At 46.5% G+C, this 6,074-nt stretch overlaps 1 non-coding gene across 1 annotated transcript; it reads left to right on the forward strand.

Moving 5' to 3' along the window:
• Window positions 1-1,049: 1,049 nt before the first annotated feature.
• Window positions 1,050-1,158, forward strand: LOC136530009 (small nucleolar RNA R71). The gene has a single exon (XR_010777520.1). It is a non-coding gene; the product is annotated as a small nucleolar RNA R71 (small nucleolar RNA).
• Window positions 1,159-6,074: the final 4,916 nt, after the last annotated feature.

Genomic DNA, 6,074 nt, shown 5'->3' on the forward strand with positions numbered 1-6,074 from the left:
ATATGATTGTCCCACTCGAACAATGGCATCTTCAAGAACTCCCTTGGGGTAGTAGAGTGACTAATCTACAAGTTGCAAATGCATATTTATGTACAACAAAGTATCTCCATTAATTTTATCATACATTACCTTAGGCATGATGTTGACACTTGCTCCGAAGTCACAGATAGCTTCTTGGAAAATGTGTCGTCCTATGGCAATGGGGATGGCATGTCTTCCTGGATCACTCTTTTTCTGACAAATCTATCCACCTTCCCAACAATGGTTGTATACAGTAGTATGCCGCATTGTTAATATCGACAAGATTTGTAGTTTCTAGATCTTCCGGTTGCTCCAGAATCTTACCTTTGTCAGATGGAGGAACAGCAGCTGCCAGCTGAGCTATTTGTGATTCTACCATTTTATTAAAGTTTTGCTGGTTCTTAATGGTAGAAGCAAAGCTATCCATTCTATTATTTATGTTCTCTAGAATTTTATCATTGGTAGCTACCTTTCTAGATAATCCCTCCATAAGTTTGGATTGGCTAGCAATTAATTCTCTCAAGGGTGGTTGATTGAAATTATTAAAATTATTACCTTAATAGTTACCTTGGTAATTACCTTGGTAGTTTGGCCTTTGTTGCTGAATCCATCCTTGATTCTACTGAGGACGATAGCAGTTGTTATTGACAAAGTTCACATCCTCATGGGGTTTAGGGCAGTTGCTCCCTAAATGCCTAGTGTTTACACACTCTTCACACATCATGCGGGAATCATGAATATGCATGACTTCTTGCTTCTCATTGGCTCGATCTTAGAGCTTCTTCATTAGTAGATCCATCTTGGTTGACAACATGTCTACCTCCTTGAGTTAATGCATACCTCCACCTCTCTTATGGGTCTGAAGACATTCTTCATTCCAACCTTGGTTGGAGGCCATCTTCTCCACAAGAGCTGTTGCAACTGGTATGGTGAGTGACAGGAATGCACCTCCAGCAGCAGCATCCATAGTCTCATGAGTACTGTTGGTCAACCCATGGTAGAAAGTCTACATGAATAGCCATTTCTCCATCCCATGATGAGGACATTCCGCAACATAATCTTGAAAGCGTTCCCATGCCTCAGGGATAGATTCATCATGTTGTTGCTGAAAGTTAGAGATTCTCCCACGTAGAGCATTGGTCTTGCGTGTGGGAAAGAACTTTGCTAGGAAGGCAGTGGAGCAGTTATCCCATGTAGTATTTCTATCTTTGTTGGTGTAGAACCAGTGCTTTGCCTTCCCCAAGAGTGAGAATGGGAAGAGGCAAAGTAGTATGGCTTCTTGGGTCACTACTTTGATGGTGAAAGTGCTATAGATCTCCAGGAAGTGTTGGAGATGCGCACTCGCATCTTCATGTGCCTTTCCACAAAACTAGTTTGCTTACACCATGTTGATGAGGGTTGGCTTGAGCTCAAATCCATTGTCTCCAACATTGACTGTTGGTCTAGTACGAATGATGGTTGTAGTTGGAGCAGAGAATTCACAAAGAGTCTTGTTCGCCATGTCTTCAAATTCTGGTGTTAAGCTTCGCCTTATATGGTTGTCTTCTGACTCTAAAGCTAAAACTTTCTTGAGTTTAGCCTTAGTTCTCTTGAGTAATGCTTCTAGATCATCAACATAGTTTAATAGAAGGTCAAAACTGATCATGCATTACCATGCATAAGATGCACAAGTAGACAAAACAAGGGTAAGCCTGTTTGAGCAGAGGTCAATGATTATTTCGATCACATCAATAAGTATAAGTTTTTCAATACATCCTTTGCCTAGCTACCATCTCTGGCAACGGCGCCAAAAATGTTTGTTGGTTTTTATTAATGTGTCACTTGTTTTAAGTAGTCACCCTATGTTGTTTACATCCCTTAGCATCTTTTACTAGGTTGTCATCCCTAGCATTGGTGCCAGAAATGCTTGCTAGTGCCACTTCTAGAATGACACTAAGAAGTACTTTAATATTTCATGTGACTAGAAAGAATATATATATATATACATATATATATATACATATATATATATACATATATGAAAGGAATCTGTAAGCGCACAGATAATTATACCATTGTAGCACTTTACCCGAGAGTATTCCAAGTATCATTATTTATATTTTACCACAGGGAAGGTCTGGCACCGACATGTATTGATAACTTATTCCATTGATGGAGAAGTAAACCATAACCAATATTATAGTCACAACAGGGGTAAGTCATAGGATAAATTATGTATATGATAAGTATGGATTAATGATAAATCACTTAGCGTACTCATGTCTATGGCATTAGCATAGTTAAGTAGAATATTAGAGGAATAATTCCTAAGTCATTCTTAATTACAAGTCAAAGCATATGTTGATTAGTACAATTACACCTAGTAGTCATGGCTAAGGTCATCTTTATATCTACACATAAGGAATATTATTAAGGAAGATTAAGAACAGAGCTTGTTCTTCCTTCGTAACTGGACCCTACTTGCACCTATATTTGAGGAGTGGACTACAAAGGACTCAACGGGAGTGTCACATCCGTGATCTACCACATGACCTAGAATATAGGGTGTATCCATAGGTAAACAACGTATAAGCACCATGCTAACACAATGTCAACCACTCACCCCATGTACACCAGAGCAAGCGCTATACGAACTTATGCATAAACATATTGATAACCTAGGTATACTAAGTATATAATCAATGTAGATGATGAACATTATAACTAAGAACATGAATATTGTGAATACCAATGTTGTCATAACAATTGAATCAAACATATAAAAGTAATGAGAGATACAAAAGAGAGGGGGGACAAAGATTATACCAAACCATGCTCTTGACAAGATCAAGAATCCAAGCAAAGCCTACTTGCCTCAGGTGGGTGGCAGGGGCTGGTATGTATAGGCCGAAGCATCGATCGTGAGCCCTTGGATCAAACTAACTTAAAGGACGGCTTAGATGCAACCTAGGACACGGTGGAGAACCAACATAACAATGGGGAATGACATGTGGGCCCTAGGGGGGCGGGCGGCCTATAGGTGGGGCCAGCCGGCCCAACCTAGTAGACACTCGGGCTCCGCCAAGGTGTGGAGTCCTCTTAAATCTTCTAGAGTCTTTTGGCGTCCGTTTTGCTATGGATAAGTGCAATTGATTCTGGCATGTAGGTCCACTATAACAACCTAGGTTTTCCAATAACCCAAAAACTCTGAACTTAAAAAATTTTCTAACAAAACCCATGCATGGTGAGTGTGCATACTAGGGAACCACCCATGTAGTTGCACAAGTAGACCCAAGTTAGCATGGTTGAGCATTTGGCATTTAATTCAAGTTGTGAGTTGCTTCTTCATGATTTTATGTGATGTAATACAATCAATCAAACCTTTATAAATAAATTATGTGTGTGAGTTGCCAACCCTTGGCATGGACCCTAAAGCCCTAGATGACCTCTAGTGGACTAGACTAGGATGTATATATATTGGCAACACATGTATACATGCATAGGAGCCCTAGGTGTAGTGTGGAAATAGAAACAGAAATAGAAATGGAATTGGCAAATGGGAGGAAAATAAAAAGAGCAAAGCAGCCCAGCTACAGCAGGCAGCCTAGCCCCGCTAGCCCATGTCGCCCATGCATCCCAGCACCCGTGCCCACTCCCACATGTGCTGCCAGCCAGCACTATAGGCCAGCTCTGCTCGCGCCTGCTCCCACACAGCTGCGCAACCCATTAACGGCCCGCACCCATGCCCACGTTGCCCCTCACCTGAGTCACAGACCGGTGGACCTTGCCTATCATCCCCTTCCTCCCCTCCCTTCTCTGCTTTTTGCCACACCCAAAACAGGCATGAAGCCAAGAACAGCGAAGGCCATCATGGCCGTTCCCATCCACTACCGCCTCACGCACGCCCTGGATGGCCCCTATGTCGGCGATCCAAGGCACCACCTACCCTAGCTGGCGCTCACCTGCCCACTGATGTGACAGCCATGGCCCATGCCCTATCATGCCCTTCTGCCACCATCGTACCAGCCTTGACTAGCATCGTTCAAAAATGGGAGCACCAAGGCAGCCCCGCTCACCCTCGCTCTCTAAAACCCTAAGCCGGAGCCCTTGATTACCCTCCACATAGCCCCTTTCCCTCCATCTACCATCCATCGACCACCATGGCCAAGAGCTCCCTATAAAAGGGCACATTAGTGCCCTAAGCACCCTTCCATCGCCCCACCGCCACTGGTGGCATCTCCAACCACTCACTGAGACTGAGAGAAGGGAAGGAGAAGGGAGGAGGGAAGGAGAAGGAGGACGACCATGCTGCTGCCGCTGAGGAGCCACTGCCGGAGAAGAAGATGGTGCCCCAATTGTCTTCCTCGCTGTAGCGGTTCGGCATGGCACTACACCACCTCACCATAGCATTGACTCACCATCGCATCGCTAGCCTACCACTCCAAGCCCCATGGTGAGCCGCTGCTTCCTCTACTCATCATGTATCTCACCACCATGGTCATGCCATGCCATGCCACCATGTTCTCCCCTTGGGAGGACCAAAGGCTGGCCTTTCTCACCGTTGTGATGATCTGCACACATGCACACATGCACATGAGCCAAGGCCTGGACTTGCTGAGTCACTTGCACTCAGGCACACTGGTGCCAACACAGCGCACCTACCATGGTCGCCATGGCCAGCATCCGCCGCATCACCACCCCATTGTGGCCACCTCGCAATGGTACAGTCAAGTGAAGTGCCTTGGCAAGTTGATGCATCGTGCGCTACATAGGAGGAGAGGTGGAGCACCGAGGGCCACTGGTCATGTCCACCTTGCCATACTACCACGTGCCCATGCCACCGCCATGCTAGGGACATTCTAGCCATGCTAGGTCGGTAGCGGTTCCCGAACCACTATGGATGGATTTACCTTGACGTGTAGCTCCTAGAGCGCCCACCCTTTTGGCCATAAAATGGCTAGATGCCATAGCCATGCTTGCCTCGCCGACGTGGCCACACGTCAGAGCACCGCTGAGTCATGGATGATCCTAATGATCCTACCCACCTCATGTCATGAGGAGTAACTAGTGACATTTGCCATGACCTCACGCACCCCACTGACTAGCCAGTTGGTGGAAAAGCCCCTGTCTTGCCCTTGACATCGAAGCTTCATGCTCATCGGAGCTCCACCGCACACCTCGTCATGGTGTGGACTCCGCCATGCCCTTCGGTCATCGCCGACGAGTCGTCTAACCTCCCCATGGTCCTAATTGAAGGAAAAGGGCCACCTTTAGCTCCAATCATGGTCGTAGCCACCTTGCCACAACCCGCCATCGCCACTGAGTCACTGCCACTGTGGCCAACCTCACTGCCGCCCTTGGAGCTTTGCCCAGTACCCTAGTCATGCTCGCTGGATTACCCAGAAGCTATAGAAGCCTCGCTTGGGCTATGCCAACATCTCTATCACCCTTACTGTCGACTTACGCCACCGTCGTCCACCATGACACCTACACCGGGTGCCTAAGCCTCCAAGTCACCATCATTGGCTCACTGTGGAGTTCCCCGTGACCTCACAATGCCATAGACCCCCTTAGCTGGCCCTTTGAGCTACCACAATGTGAAAATGCATGAGCCACCATGTCCTCGCCTGTTCCCGTGTGCACCCAATGCAATGTAGACCGAACAGAGAAAGAGTGAGTGGACATGGTCCATCATGGGCTGTGCCTGCAGTCCATGGACCCACACCATGCTATCCACCATGGACCAGCCCTATGGACCTAAGCCCAGTAGTGGCCCACTTGCGCCACATGGTCGCCTACCTATGCGACATGTGTCTAGGCCCGGCCCGACCCATATTTGGCCCATGACCTGGCCCATTGGGCCCAGTTAAGCCCGGTCAATGGTCAACACTGACTAATGACCTGGTCCCACCTGTTAGTTGTAACACCCTAGGTGTTTGGCTTCCACTAATTGCATTTCATTTCATAAACATGTGCATCATCTATCTCATCATGCCTTTGATTACTGAAACATGCATATGCAACATTTTCCAATTGTGTATGTTTCAGACTTGAGTGTTGTGAATAGTAATGGT

This window comes from Miscanthus floridulus, chromosome 19, assembly GCF_019320115.1.
Source record: "Miscanthus floridulus cultivar M001 chromosome 19, ASM1932011v1, whole genome shotgun sequence".
Lineage (NCBI taxonomy): Eukaryota > Viridiplantae > Streptophyta > Magnoliopsida > Poales > Poaceae > Miscanthus > Miscanthus floridulus.